At 41.9% G+C, this 16,724-nt stretch overlaps 1 protein-coding gene across 1 annotated transcript in view; it reads right to left on the reverse strand.

Moving 5' to 3' along the window:
* Positions 1-3,871, reverse strand: part of LOC119647699 (arginine kinase) — a 130,589-nt gene extending 126,718 nt beyond the window's left edge. The window contains exon 1 of the mRNA XM_038048781.1: positions 3,596-3,871. The gene's annotated coding sequence lies outside the window, so the exon portion shown is untranslated. The remainder of the gene's footprint in view (positions 1-3,595) is intronic.
* Positions 3,872-16,724: the final 12,853 nt, after the last annotated feature.

Raw genomic sequence — 16,724 nt, forward strand, 5'->3', positions numbered from 1 at the left:
TTTCATCACCAGTAACGATTCACAAAAAAGGCTTTCTTTTGTATCGTTTGACAAAAATTTCAAACTTGTTCAAAAATGGAATGTTCGCCTCATGCAACACGGTCTCAGATTGAATTTAAACAAAACTGAATTTTTGACGACCAATCCCCATGAAACAGGCACAATCACTGTCAGCGGCAGTGATCTGCCCAGCACTGAGCGATTTAAATACCTCGGGTCAACGCTATCAGCCAATGGAGAGCTGCGTTATGAAATTGCTTCACGCATTAACGCAACCTGGATGAAGTGGCGTTCCACAACTGGTGTCCTTTGTGATCGACATATCAACGAACGTCTCAAATTTAAAATTTACCGCAATGTCGTCCGTCCAGTCGCTCTCTATGGTTCTGAGTGTTGGCCGACCATAAAAGACAATCAACGGCGTCTTGCGGTAATGGAGACGAAGATGCTACGTTGGACTAGTGGCGTCACACGTTTAGATCACATCCGAAATGAGGATATCCGCGATCGTTATGGGGTTGCACCGATCGTGGAAAAGTTGCGAGTGAGGCGTCTTCGATGGTATGGTCACGCAATTCGTGCAAACGAGAATTCACTTGCCAAGATTGGTCTGAACATCGAAGTCGATGGTAAACGACCAAAAGGCAGACCTAAGCAACGGTGGCTTGATACGCTGGATGGGAATTTGAAAGCCTCGAGATTGCACCCAGATCAGGCATTCGATAGAGCCAAATGGCGAAGCCGATCACGACGAGCCGACCCCGCTTGTGAACGGGACAAAGGCTGAAGAAAAAGAAGAAGTTTGACAAAAATTTCACACGCACATTTTCGCCTCTATCTCTATCTTGTCCAACTCATGAGGAACCCATTTCCGGTCTTCTGAATGTTTTTGTATTTGCAAATTATCTTCGTTAAATAATGCCTTTTTCGGTTTTCCGCGGTCTTTGTCGAAATCACCCTTGTTGAATACCGGAAACTATCCTTCATTCATATCTTCCAATGGAACACGTTCACAATAAGCCTTTCAAGTAATTGGTACCGACCAGCAGGGTTTTATTTTCACAAACGAAAACAACAACTTAACAATGTTCGCGAATGCTGCTTATTTGGTGTAGAATGCAATACATTAAACGCAACCACACAACACCATGCAAACAATTTTCCAGCTCAACACGTATGTGAGTTTGACACTTGCTGATGGCCTAACAAAATGACATGAATTTTTGTACCATACACTGCAGCTCTAAATGTATTACTCAATTTGTAGCCCTTGGATTTATATATTCAGAGCACTGCAATGAGAGCAAGCTCATAGACAAATACTTTTAGACTTATGGGGAAACAACGAATCTGAGAGGCACAGAGGATTGGAAGAATTGAATCCGGTTTTTGCAATACCTTCTAATGCGGTTGGCGCGTCTGTTAGAAGAAGATATGAACAACAACAACCTAGCTTTAGTCTAGCTTAGACTACAACGACTGGCGGTTTAAGTCCAAAATAACTCGCAACCTTGTCGTGTTTTTGCGATGATAAAAGGGAGCGTCTTTCCACCTGTTGGCACTTTCGGTCACGCTGCTCCTAGGGCAGAGGTGAGGCAGCGTCTGATGAGTTGCCTCTGCCCTGGACGAAACCGTCAGTCAAATTTTTGATTTTTTCGAGAAGATATGAAGTTATCCTGAAAGGTAGAGAAACATATCGGAAGAATACGTGGCAGGATATACTGAGGTGTGATTGGCGAGCGGTTAAAGGGTAGGCGCATTGTAATCTGCAGCGACAGCCAATCTACAATGCGGGTGTTGTTGAAGTCCTTCGACCACCTTGCAAATTGTTCAGGAATGTAGAAATCGATTGAACTCTATTTCAGGATTCAATACAGTGGAACTGTTCTGGGTACCTGATAATTATTGTCTATAGAGAATTGAAATCTAGGATAGCTTCGCAAAAGAGGGCGCCCAGGCGAGGATGATGCCGAACGAAAGCATGTGATATAGTTTTAAGTTGCTTAGGAGGAGAGAGAAGATGTTATTGACTTCAGACCCGCAATAGAAATACCCAACGGAAAAGCTGCAAGGATAATAAAGAGGTCCGCATAATTTTCCCTCCTCTCTACGGTTTTCATCTTAAGGTCTACCCTAAAATGTCAACTTCGTCTTCGTTTGTTTGTTGGCTAACATCCTTGGAACCCGTGGTGTGGGTACCTTTTACCTGTGAAGTTCGTTGGTAAAATGTCTTTGAATAACGGTCACTCTTCCGTCAGCTGCCATCAAGTCCCGATCACTTGTAACTTCTAGCTGTCTATCTGTGTTCCACCCAATTTAAAATTCTTGCAATAGTGTTCGCAAAAGAGGGAGCAGTTCTTTAATGTTTCTACCAGGTCAAGGTGTATTTCTTTAGTAAGCATTTTGAAGGCAAACTTTTCCGTTCATTTAGCTGCGTATAACAGGCAGTTCCGAAGGCCCTAAAGTAATACCCTTAGGTAAATATTGGTAAAAGTGTGCTACATTTGTTTCAAATTAAATTCGCTCCTTCCATATCAAACGGATTTATTTTTGAAGTCCCTATCTAGAGGGGGGACCCCAGGCATCCACTCCAATTCTCGATTCCAATTTCAATCTACATCACAACTCATTCATACCACGCCAATGTTAACCTATTTATCATAGCAAAGTTCAATCACATTCTACCCGGAAACTTGTCCCGCCCCACCATGCCCACAACTCCTTGCAAACTTTTTCCACAATGCAAAAGCATGACCCAGTTCTGGCAAATTGTATAATACCGTGAGCGGGTGAGCTTCCAAAGAAGTGAAAAAAAAATAAGCTTAGGATGAATTATGCATGGTTACTGATAGCAGCGATTAGAGGCTGCTTAACGGTTTGTGTCCATCAGCACATGACAGTGCAGCTTCCTCTCAAATTGTACCAAAAGGGAGAATACAAATTTCTGTTTACATTGGCAGCCGTGAGGTAGGTAAGTGCTGAATGGCTGGAGGAGGGGTTCCAGTGGGGGCAAAAGCTTTGCTCGAGTATCTACCCTTGAAACAAGGTTACTCTTTACTATGCACGGGCCAAGCCCAAGAAAACAATCGTTGTTACGTCATCTCGAACCGAAACATGTGCCTCATTGCTAGAATTTCGACGAAAAGAAGTCTCCCGGAGACGGTTGGCCACTCACAAAGTGTGAAGTCTGGTACTCGATGCGACAAAGTTTTGTTTTGATTTCCTGTTCCAACGTTCGGCGCACTTGACAGGTGCAGTCAGGTGCAATGAGACAGGTGAATCCCCGCCAACCAAGATTCCGAATGTGTCACTGAAAATAGCATTCTGACGTTACGTCCAAGTTTTATGGCGCAGCGACTCACAGCCACGAGGTCTGTCGTCATTTCAGCGCGCCGTGAGGTATTGCAAATAATAGTGCAAATTACCGGCTCCTCGAGCGGAACAAGCAACTACAGCTGAGCTGAGTCATCGAACTGTGCCGCGACGATGGCTCCGCAGGGTCGCCTCTAGCCAGTCGTCCGCCGCATGCATGCAAGCTGCCATTTCCCCCCTCGGTGGTGTAAACTTGCGAACAGTCGACGGTTACGTCACTTACCTGAATTGAAAATTGCGCGGCCTACAAAACATCAAAACAACTCACGGAAAATCACTTTACGCACTTGAATTCGATCTCACTCAATTTTTCACACGATTGTCGTCCTTTGCTCTGGATCTTATTGTCCACAGTCTGAGAATGCCCGCATGAACGCTCACAGTCCGCACACCTCGTATTGCACTTTGGGGAAAAGTAAGCAAATCACGAATTCGGCAAAATTTCTGTCGTTCTCAAGTCTCGCAAACCAACGAAGTCAACTCCGGCCCAGCGCAGCGCCAATCGCCAATCGACGGTTCAATTTCCACTTTTCCTCGAGATGTACGAGCGACAAATTCAAAAGTTGGAACTGTCAATCGCGCGGAAAGCTCCTTGTGCGCTGGTCACGTATTCGCCTGCGAGCTTTTGTGTCGGCGCCGGGTTTTCGCGAAAAGTCGACTCACGCACTCACGGCACGAAAGAACGCTTTCCCACACATAAGGCGACTTCCGTGCGGTATCCAGGTAACAATGCAAGCTTCAGTGACCCCAACATGTACGTGATTTGAAACGATTTCGTTATTCAACTCTCATGAGACTCAGTTGCGTTCAATTCCAATCAGAATGCTTGCGGGGAATTCCTGCTGATTGAGGAGGAATTCATCAACTGTTTTCACAGAAGTAATTCGCATGCCAATCACGTATTCAATCTGAAAACGATTGATTTCAATTTAAGCTTCTCTTTATCCTGCCTGAAAAAAAGTTTAAATCCAATTTGTAAAAAATAATAAAATCACAGATTTTATGAGTTGAATTGAATTCAATTTGCAATATTGGTATAGTTTCTCTTGCTCTAAGCATAACCTAATGGACCAATTGTAAATCAAGTATTGCCCCACGGTATTATGACGCTCATAATGTGTTTTAAATGTGAAAGTTTTTGAGATTTTCTTATGTACCAAACTTTGGGCACGCTTCCTTTCCACACGCACGTAGCTAGAAAATTAATTGTGCGCATTTCTTAACATCGCTCGCGTGAGTGCTACATATATACAATGGTCAAAAAAAGTTTGTCAATACGCCCAATAAAATGAACACGAGGGGAAATGTAGGAAAACAATTCCTTTATTATGCCATAATAGGTTGTAATATATTGAGTTGGGGAAAAAGAAATGTCGTATTTATGATCGAAATTTGACGCTTTATTTGTCATATTTAAAATTTTCCGATTTTAGTCAAATATTCTCCGTTTTATTCGTAAAATTGTTGCCATTTAGAAGGCAACCTCATTATCCCGCCCTTATCAAATCCCCCTCTCCTCATTTGCAAAAAACTCAGACAGCCAGTTTTCGCAAGCCTCTTTTGAGGTCAACTTAGTACCACCAAAAGCGTTTTGCATGGACCGGAAGAGATGGTAATCAGTTGCTGCCAGGTCCGGACTATATGGTGGGTGCGATAGGACATCACATCCAAGCTCCCGTAGCTTCTGGCGGGTCATCAAAGATGTGTGAGGCCGAGCGTTGTCCTGCTGGAACACAACACCATTCCTATTGACCAATTCTGGCCGCTTCTGGTCAATCGCCTGCTTCGAACGGTCGAGTTGCTTACAGTAGAGGACCGAATTGACGGTCTGGCCATAGTTGAGCAGCGCATAGTGGATGATTCACTTCCAATCCCACCAAACACAGAGCAAAACCTTCCTGGCCGTCAATCCGGGCTTGGCGATGGTTTGGGCCGGCTCGCCGCGTTTCGACCACGATCTTTTTCGCTTGAGGCTGTTGTACGTGATCCACTTTTCATTACCAGTCACCATCCGCTTCAAAAATGGGCTGAATTCGTTCCGTTTCAGCAACGCATCGCAGGCGTTGATTCGGTCAAGAAATTTTTTTTGAGTCAACTCGTGTGGCTCCCAAACACCCAGCTTTTTTTGGAATCCAATCTTCTACAAATGGTTTCAAACGGTTTTATGGTTTATACCCAGTTCCTGGCCAATCGAGCAAATGCTCGCATGCCTATCTACTTGGATGATTTCGACAATTTTATCGGTTTCTACGACGATTGGCCTACCAGTACGGGGTGTATTTTCGACATCCACTACACCAGAAAGAAATCGATTGAACCAAAGCTGTGCTGTGCGAATCGTTACAGTATCGGACCCATAAACTTCACAAATTTTTTCGGTCGCCTTCGTTGCATCTTTATCTGGCAGGTAGTAAAAACGTAAAACGCGCTATAACTTGAGACTGAAACGTACAATCACAACACTGTCAAAGAGACACTTGTAGCACAGATTGTCGTCTTCAAATCGCCGTATAGTATGACCGGATGCGATAAGTACAACACAAGATATGTTTAAGTGTCGCCATCTATTGATAAAATACGACATTTCTTTTTCCCCAACCCAATACTAAGGAAACATTATTCGAGACACATGAACAAAAAGGCATGGAGAAAAGTGAATCAAATTAGCACAGCCGTAGGAAAATGAAAGAAAATCCAACTTCACAGTCAAAAGAAGTATGTCAACACTACAAATGGTGAGATCAATCGTGATCGAAAACTGGGAACGAAACAGTTTTTAATACTTCGTGTATTCACCGTTGGCTTTAATTACGGCAACAACCGACGAAGCATCGATTCCAACAGGGTTCGAAGGTAATATGTCGGAAGATTATTCCATTTTCCGAAGAGTCGCGTTCTCGTTTTTGTTTTATTTGTGGCGGTTGGGCGCTGACGAATATTGCGGTACAATTGGTGCCATAGGTTTTCAATGGGATTGAGATCTGGTGATTGGGGAGGTGTGGCTAATATTTTAGGACAGTTGTAAAGGAGTCACGCCCGGGTCGTGGTCGGTTTCGCCATTTGGCTCTATCGAATGCCTGATCCGGGTGCAATCTCGAGGCTTTTAAATCCCCATCGAGCGTATCAAGCTACCGTTGTTTCGGCCTGCCTTTTCGTCGTTTACCATTAACTTCGATGTTCAGACCAATCTTGGCAAGTGAATTTTCGTTAGCACGAATTGCATGACAATACCATTGAAGACGCCTTTCACGCAATTTTTCCTAGTCCAACGTAACATCTTCGTCTCCATTACCGCAAGACGCCATTCATTGTCTTTTATAGTTGGCCAACACTCAGAACCAAATTTTAGTTTTAACACGTTGATATGTCGATCACAAAGAACATAAGTTGTGAAACGCCACTTCATCCAGGTTGCGTTAATGCGTGAAGCAATTTCATACCGCAGTTCTCCATTGGCTGATAGCGTTGACCCGAGGTATTTAAATCGCTCAGTTCTCTGCATCGGACCGGATCGGATCGGTCGTCAAAAATTCAGTTTCGTTTAGATTCAATCTGAGACCGTGTTGCATGAGGCGATCATTCCATTTTTGGATAAGTTGCTCGAGATCATTTTTGCTAGGAAAACATAATCTGCATAAAGCAGTGTGTGTGACAGTGTCCATAACAAGAACACAGAGGAGTGGTGAGAGGGCGCTTCCTTAATGAACACTAACAGAGGCAGGAAGCGGTTTTGATACACCCGCCATACTTCGGGCTTTATTTTTCGGATCGTGATACAACAATTGAACCAAACGGACGAGTTCTTCTGGCACTAAGTGTTATCGTAGAGCATACCAGATGAGTTCGTGTGGTACACGGTCAAACGCTCTCTCTAGATCCAGAAATGCAATGTAATGTCATAATAAGGTATTTATATTTCAAAATTGAGACAGTCAATTTTTCCATTATTCTTGTTTAAATTTATTATTATATTAAAATTTTGAATGCGGTTTTCAAAACACTATTTTTCTATTTTTTAAATTCTATTCACTCGAAATTTTGATCATATCTTTAAAATAGCATCCAAAAATGACACGGAACGTGTTAGATACCCGTGGATCAGTTAATCAGAAGGCGGAAGTGGTAGGTTACACATTAAGAAGGGGGGACAACTGCATTGCGGACTATGCCATTCAGTTGAAGCCATTATCCCAGAATGACCCACGATTGGTTTACCCAACAGTTTGTCTTCAGCTACCTTATTTATTATTTATCAGTCCTGTCAGTTGAGGTTTATGAATACACTCAAACTGTTTCCTGCTTATAGTGAAAGGCCACTAAAAGGGGCAGAAATTCGTGATTTTTGGAATGTGTGTACACTCGACAATAATATCGAATGCTCGCTTTCTCCCGCTTGTGCGAGGATTTCAGCAATGTAAGCCTAAAGGAAGTAAGATGGTAGAACTCTGGAAATTACTCCTCTCCTTCTTGCGCCAAGTGGTAGCAGACGTAAATCCGGCGCCGAATTGTTGTTGTTGACGAAGGAGCGGCATTCTTTAGCCTTAAGGACACCGCCCTCGGACAAGTGATGGGGACACATGGTCTTTGCGTCCGTTATGATATTCGTGGGAAGATTGTGGATTTCTACAGCTCTCCCTGTCTCGTCGCATTGTTCGGGCCCAAAAGTCATTGAGACTTCAACTGACCGACACCGTACGAACAATGAGGTAAGCAGTAGATTTAGATTTGCACTCTAGATGTGCATAATAATATAGATGTTTCTATCGATTTTGAAAGGGACCATCATCTAAGGGTCGCTTGCGTTTTGCGTCCGTCGCTTTTCACGGGGTTGGCGAGCTGCGACCTCCCCGAATTTGGGGTTCAACATCGATCGCTTATATGACCCAGCTATCACTCGTCAGTGGTATAGCTACTTGCGTAATCCGTGAACCACTCACTGGAGAATACTGAGGAGTATTAGAACACCATTCAAAATGCACTTTTCGCGGGTGCTACTCAGGTCGTCGTTCACGTCCCGAAGGGGGATCAATGAAGGGAAGGATTGAAAGCTCTATTGATCGCTGCGCGCAGTAGCGAAGTGACACGCTCGAACTGCAATACTGTGCGAAGAGTGGTAGAAATTGAACATATTAAATCTGAAGTTGACCAGACTGAAGTTTCTGAAGCACTCTCAGTGGAGGGCGCTAAGATTAAATCTGTATATATCATAATACATATTAAGAACCAATTCAGAGTAGCACAGTCTGTTTTTAAGCTGAAGCGGAAATCAAAGACACTCAGCAAAGGTGAAACGCATCCCTTTTATAACTTGCGATACATGTTACATAGCAGGATAACAGTTGAAGAGCCGATGAAACAAACATGGCCTATATAATGTCTTACTTGTCAAAAGTTTGGACACAACAAATCATACTGCGCACTTCCAAGTGTATGCATCATATGCGGCGACTTCTATCTAATAACTGAAAGCTCATTTGACAAGGAACAGCCTTCTGCTGAAAAATGCAATACCTGCGGTAACAACCACACAGCCAATTATCTCCGGTCCTGTGTCCTGTCAAAGGTCCGTACTACCAACAAAACGACTCTTAAAAGGTAATCCTAGCCCAAACACTGGTTTCTGCTGGATTTTGAGTGATATTAGCAAACGTAAAATGGAATTACAAGTACTCCTCGACAACAGCGGAATCGACATCCTCAAATGGAATTACAAGTACTCCTCGACAACAGCGGAATCGACATCCTCATCGGAGACACATTTCACCGACAAATATAATGATGATGATATGATATGATTCAACGATACTAAGCTCCTTAAAAGGAAACGTCATGGATCTTCAGGAATCTTCATTAAAAGTCCTATAATGGAACGTCATGGAACATCTGGCTAAGGACTTGATGCAAGCCACCTCTGTGATCCTTTCATAATTTCTTTTTTATACTGCCCTCCGAGATTCACTATTTCTGCAGAACAATTTGTAAGCTTTTTCAGAATGCGAGGTAGAAGATTTATTGTAGCTGAAGACTTCAATGCTAAACCCACGTATTGGGGCTCGAGATTGACCTCACCTAAAGGCAAAACCGTCTGGGCTGCCAGACTGCAGCGTTATCGTTGACAAGCGGCCATCCAACCTACTGGCCAACTGATTGCCGTAATACCTGACCTTATCGACCTTGACATAACGAAAAATATAAAAGGAAACCTGCGGAAATCTGCGTAACCCTGCTTTTAAATCAAAATCCCACCATACACCGGTTCTCATAAATTTCCAACCGAGTCTACCAAAATGACGAAAAAGCAGACTGATTAGCTTAAGTACCGGGAATACATCTCTTCGCATTTAAAAGTAAATGTGTTCTTGCAATCAAACCTCGAATTCGACCAGGTTTTTGATTACTTCATGAGAAAAATTGCATCAGCTACCCTACATGCAACATCCAAGTCCCAATATACAGTTCCAGATCATCCAAAGTTGAAATTTGTGTCCATGTTTTTATTTTTTGCAGTGTTTATAGACTGAAGAAAAAAGTTTTTTCCTTATTCTATAATTTTTTATTTGTTATAGCATAAAATTGTTTCGGGAACCACGTGCCTCCTTCATTAGTGCTAATACCTAATCCGGTTTAGATTCGGAAAAGAATCCGATTATCGGAGGATAGTTGAGCGAGGATTGACGCCAAGAGAGGTTCAATCTTTGCTCAACATTTGAGAGGCGTTTTTCAACCGAACCCACAGTAAAAGGAGGAAAATGATTACTTTCGATTCTCAAAGATGCGCATCAATCGATTCGTTTGAAGGTTTCCAAAATCTTGAGATTCTCACAAGACTACATTGATCCCAAAATGGTTTTGACCGCATTACGAGTGAATTGTAATGGTGTCCTATGCCTTGCTTACTTCCAGAAATGCTGGAAATTGTCGTAAATAACGATAACCACAAGGAAAGATAAAGATCCTTGAAATATCCTGAAGGCCGATAAGCCCGCTAATTTCACTATCAAATCTATTCAAGAAACTTCCACTATCAAGACTACAACAACATTCGGACAACGTAAACAGTTTGGATTCAGAAAAAAACATGGAACTGTTGAAAAAGTTATTATTATATATGATATGTACATGTGTATATATATGTATATAACTGTTCAAATAAAGTTAATAATAGTACATTATTATAATTTTTAGTAATTGACAGGAAAACTCCCCTTAAGTTCACCCTATAATTACGAAATTTGGTAGCAATGTAGGCTACAGCATAGAGCATGATCCTGCCAAATTTGGTGAAAATCGCACCATTGCTAACAAAGCTATACTAGGTCAAAGCTGTCGCTTCTGTGCAAATTCAAGACTACGAATGTCAATATCACTTGAAAGTGGATATTTTCACATAATATATGCATATACAGTCGAACCTGGATATAAGGAATTGCAAGGGAAACTCACTTAAATTCCTTATAAACAAGTTTTCCATTTATCCAGTTTTCCTTATACAGAGGCTTTCAGCAAAAAATTCCTTTTATCCAGGTTTTTAAAATCACCTGGTGTATTTAGTATTACAGCAACTTTGAGTTTTCATTTAAATACAAATAAATAATCCGCATGATAAATAAAATTAAAAAGAGTATATCAATATCAAAGATTCTTTATTTCATAAGTCGTCACTGTAATCAGTCGAATACATAAATGGAATGAGTGTCTATCTCATAGATATTAAGTTTTGAAAAAATCAAATATTTTTGTTTGTTTATCAGTGACCACATTTTCAACGTTTCTTTCAAGAGCGATAATATTTTCGAATATCTTTGGTTCGGTTTCACGCTGTTCAAAAAATTTTGTTAAAGTATGCAGTGCCTCTAACGCTTCCCTCTTCTTTACAAGTTTTATTTCAAGAGTATCGCCGTGATCTTCATCACTATCGTTTTCATTGGTGTCACACATTTGGAGGGTGCTCACAATGTCGTCGACTGTTTGCTCTCCTGTAACCTCGATATTTTCATCGACGTTTACATAATCTTCGAAGCTAGGTACCCTCTCACCGGCATTGGAAGTTAATTCAGACCACTCTTGGAATGAAGGACGTAACTCCTCATGTGAAGAGTCCCATTCGGAATATTGGGGCTCTTGTAAACCATTTATCCTGAACCCTGCTTTCCTAAAACAGTTAGCTATAGTGGTCTGGGTTACAGATAACCATGCTTTTTTCACAAATCTCATTGCGATGAGAACGTTTATTTCCAAGCTACCGTTGCTTTCGAGATTTGTTAAAATATGGCGAACAACCTCCCGACGATAATTAATTTTAAAATTTTGAATCACTCCCTGATCTAGGGGCTGCAGCTTGCTGGTGGAGTTTGGAGGTAGGTAGACAACTTTTATGTGTTGTAGTTCATCTGAGCTGTAATGGGCAGTACAATTATCGATAAAAAGTAAAATTTTCCTATTTTCGAGGCGCATCTGAATATCGATTTTCTTAAGCCATTCCGAAAAAAGTGCTGCAGTCATCCATGCTTTGCTATTGTTTTTGTATTCAACAGGAAGAGTTATCACGCCTAAAACAGAAAAAAATCTATAGTATTTTAACTATCGACTCATAACCTTTATTCTGTTAATGTCATTTATACAGTAACAGCGAACGAAGAATCTTTTACTCACCTGCAAAACATCTGGGTTTCCTTGACTTGCCGATAAGAAAAACGGGTAATTTCTCAGTGCCAGTCATGTTCGCACATAAAAGAATAGTGACACGTTCCTTGCTGTACTTCCCACCATGACACGAAATTCCCTTAAAGGTAAAGGTCTTATCTGGCAAGCATTTAAAAAAGAGCCCTGTTTCGTCTGCATTGAAAATGTCGTTAGGAGAATAATCTCCCAGCAAAGCGGGAAGATCGTTTATCCACTGGCTACATGCGTTGATGTCTACAGCACCACTTTCACCAGAAATTTTTTTAAAAATAAGATCATTTCTTTTTTTAAAGCCATCCAACCAACCGTTGCTGGCGCAAAAACCTCCAATCGTCAACTTCCTAGCAAATTCTTCAGCTTTTTCTTTCAAAATCGGTCCATTTACAGGTACATTCTTGCTTTGGCACTGTTTCAACCACTCCACTAAACACTGTTCCAGATTCGGATATTCCGAATTACGATTTCTTTTTATTTTGCCATGTCCTTCAGAACACTCTTGTTTGATTTTGTCGCTTTCTTTTAAAATACGACACAATGTCGACAGCGGCACGAAATATTCCGCGGATATTGCATTCCGAGTTTTTCCGTTTTCAAACTCCTTTATCAATTTCAATTTCTCACTTAAACTTAAATTTTTTCTCTTGTTTTCGGACATGACAGCCTTTTATTATTAAAAGAAACAAAAGTTATAGCGGCAAAGGAACAGTAAAAGGTTTAATTTGCAAGTGAAAGAATCGTCACCACTATCACCGAGTTTCAAATTAAACTTTGAATAAACAAAAAATTTCAAAACGTGTCACAATAGAAAATTGCACGATTCTAAGAAAAAAAAAAGACCTTCCCTTTTTGTCGTTCAGGGGAAAATTCCATATATAGAGGTCATGACAACTGAATAACATAAAAATTTCCATTTATAGAGGCTCCGGAAAAAAAATGAATTCCTTATAAAGAGGTTTTCTATTCCATATATAGAAGTTCGAAAAATTGAAAAATGTTATTTTTTCTTTGAAAATTGAAGGTGCACGAAAAAATGTTCCATTTAAAGAAGTTTTCCTTATATCCAAGTTCCTTATATCCAGGTTCGACTGTATTACGTACTACGTCCCAACGGGGCAAATGCATACTCAAATATCTTTTTAAAAGAAATACACAAAACCTTTCATACCTGAAGTGTCTAGTTTCCGGTTTCCCGATTTGTTATTAGTATCAAGTCGGTGTACCCCGATGTCTTCGATCCTCTGTCCATTAATGCAAATAGGGAGAGCGGGATGCGCTGTCAGACTGAGAACCTTGATTTTATTGGTATTTATCTTCAGTCAATTTTTGCCTCTGCTTCCAAATTCAGAGCCATTTGACCAATGTTCAGAGCAAACAGATACCCGTAGTGTAGTCGAGGTATTTGGGGAAAGATATCATCGTCTATTGAAGTCCTCCACGTCCAATTGAAGTCCTCCACGTTATCGGTGGCAATATGCAACTCTGATGGACTCCGCTTTGGACCTCAAAATCCTTCGAGATTTTACCTCGATGCAACACGTCATATGTCTTGCGTAGAGCACACCAGATGCTCTCTCTGATCACACTATCGAAAGCTTTCTCGAAATCGATGGAGAGCAGGGGAACAAAGATCTAAACTCCGTGGACTATTCCAAAATGATCCGTAGAGTATTTATGTGGTCAATACAGGCGGATTCGGAATGAAAACCAGTTTGTTCTCTATCAATGAAGCTCTCGATATGTTCTTTGATGCGTTGCAGGATTATTTTAGCTATTATCTTTGGAGAGTCTTCCCATTGTCACACTCAGAGCAGGTGCCCTTCTTTGGAACCTTAACGATCATCCCCTTTTTCCAATTATCTGGGAAAGGTCTCGGATTTCCAAGATTTCCATATGAGCGGAAGCAGCAGATCTGCAGTAACTGCAGGTGCAGCGATAATTAACTCTGCGTGGAGACCATCAAACACAGTGACTTGACTCTGTTTGAATACATTAATGGTCAAAATGATTTCTCTTCTGCTTGGAAGAACAGCCCGTACTCGCAAGTTACGGAAACTAGCCATTTCCAGTCAGTTTATTCAAACAAATCTGAATCATTGCAGGGTCGCTCAAGATTTACTTGAGCAGGCCACCAGAATCTGAATCAGAATTGTCATCATAAGTGAACCATATAAAAACCGTCACGGCGACGTATGAATCACAAATTCGACTGGAGGAGCTTGCGGTCGACAAGCCACACAATGCACTGCAAGCCAGACAGCCTGTGGCTTTGTTTGGGCAAAAATGCCTGGTATATATGTATTTATACAGCTGCTACGCCCCACCAAGTGTGGCACTGTCTGAATTCGAGGAAATGCTTGACAATCTTGTTTTTGACGGAATGGGACGAAGCCCAAAGGTGATTGCCGGTGACTTCAATGCTTGGGCCCTTGGGTGGAGTAGTAGGGAATCGAATGGAAGGAGGGGGAGGGGGACAATTCATTAGAAGCTTTTGTGCGTTGGCCACAACTATCTACATTGTGGCCAACGAAGGTGATGTAAACACCTTTCGAAAAAGGAATTCTGGCGCAGTTGTAGACCTCACCTTTGTCAGTCCTGCATTGGCACGTCACCTGTCCTGGTGCATCAGCGATCGCAACAGCCACAGCCATCGCCATCTTCTTTGAGCTATATATGAAGCCGCAGGGTAGAGAACCATCACACCCGAAACCGAGAAAAATTTCAGGCTGGTGTGCAAAAGTCTTTGATGAGAAAGGGTGATTAGACCAACCTAACAAAGCAGGCGCCTCGACGGAAAAAGTTGTCCATGGGGAACAATGCATCGCCATAACTTGTGATGCACCCATGCCTAGGAAGTGCTCATTCCCTGTAGAAAATTCAACTACTGATGAAATGACGAACTGGCCAGCCTTTGATCAACCTGCCACCGAACCAGAAAAGTGGCTCAGAGGGCGGTAGGTAGAATCTATCAGGGACAAAAACGCGCCTGTAAGGAAACCCGCGAAACCTTCAAGCTCGCCAACCGGTGAAGCAACATAAAATACTTTAAGCTCAGAAGCGAATGTAAACCCGTGGGGGAGTGCTTACGAAATCGTGATGGGACGATTCACAAGCCCTTCATATCCAGCAAGGAAGGGATACAGACATCTTCCAAAGACCTCTGAATGTGACAGCAATTCCACCAGAGACCAGCTGCTTGAGATCTGCGGCAGAATAGGTGACAGTAAAGCCCCGGGTCTGCACGAAATACCGGATAAGGCTCTTAAGCTGGTCGTGAAATCCAAACCGGACATGTTCACTGAGTTGTTCGCGTGTATAGCCGTGCCGATATTTCTAGCAGCAGAAAGCGGCAGAAGCTGGTACTGTTATCTAGGTTTGGTAAACCTCCGGGTGATTCATCCTCGTACGGACCTATATGTCTTCTGGAGACTGTGGGAAAATGTTAGAGCGGGTAATCTATTATGGATAACTGCTGGTTGTTAATAGCCAAGAAGGCCTCTCAGATAAGTAGTATAGGTTACGTAAAGCCAGATCAACCATTCATGTGATCAAATTGGTTACTGGGTTGGCCGAAGATGCAATTAACGGAAAGGATAGTGCCAGCAAATATTGCGTAGCTGTAAACTTCGACATGAAAAAATGCATTTAACTCGGCCAGTTGGAATCTAATACTGGCGAAGATTGATCCGGATTCAAATTAGAAATCGTATAATTACTTCGTGGCCAACCATCAAATGCTTGCGAGTGATGATTGGCAGGAAGCCCAGTTATAGGCAACACTTGCAGTATGTTTGCGATAAAGCATCCACTACAAGTATGACCCTGGCAAGGATGATGATGAATGTGGATGGGCCGCGGTATAGTTCTTAGTTTATAGTCAGTTTGGGGAGCTTGATTATGCTCTAGGCGATCCCAGTTTGGGGAAAGTCGTTGCAGATTTCAGTTAACGCTGATAAACCAAGTGCAGTCTGCAGGAGGATAGTCCTAAGAGTGTGCTCTGAACACCGAAAGGGAAACATAAGTAAATAGATGCCAAGAGCGTTGGGAACACTCGACAAAGAGTCGATGAACTCACTGGCTAATCCCTGCCATTAAGGAGTGGTTGTAGAGACGGCATGGTGAGATCAACTAACATATAATCTTACCCAATTTCTCACGGGGCATGCACAGGTTTAAACTGTACCAGAAAATCTGGTGCCAAGAATGGTAGCATGCGGGGAATATTGGAATGCGATCAACTCCATGAGTGCACCTATCTAGAGCAAACTGCGAAAGATAGAGAAGAAAAGAGCGGTTACGAATGCCGTGTAGAGAAGAAAAGTGACCAACCTAGAGTGAGTTGGATTCGCCCCGTGATTCAATACTTTATAGTGGGTCCGGACAGCAGGGGGCGTGAGTTGACTGTGCTTTTAGTGGGTAAAAATCCAACACACTGGTGTATTCAAGACAGCGTTTTTTGAAGATTTCCACCTTCACACCAAAAAAAAAACAGACACACATTCCAGCAAACTATCGTGGCAACTATATGTAACATATACAATAAAGACCCCTTTTCACAATTTGGATTTATTATTTATTTCCCGATGCTATAGTCGCCTAATTTCTTAACCCATTTACTGACAAAATGGTATGAGATTTTCAAAATCGATTTAAAATTGGACTTAAATCTTAAT

This window comes from Hermetia illucens, chromosome 2 (assembly GCF_905115235.1).
Source record: "Hermetia illucens chromosome 2, iHerIll2.2.curated.20191125, whole genome shotgun sequence".
Lineage (NCBI taxonomy): Eukaryota > Metazoa > Arthropoda > Insecta > Diptera > Stratiomyidae > Hermetia > Hermetia illucens.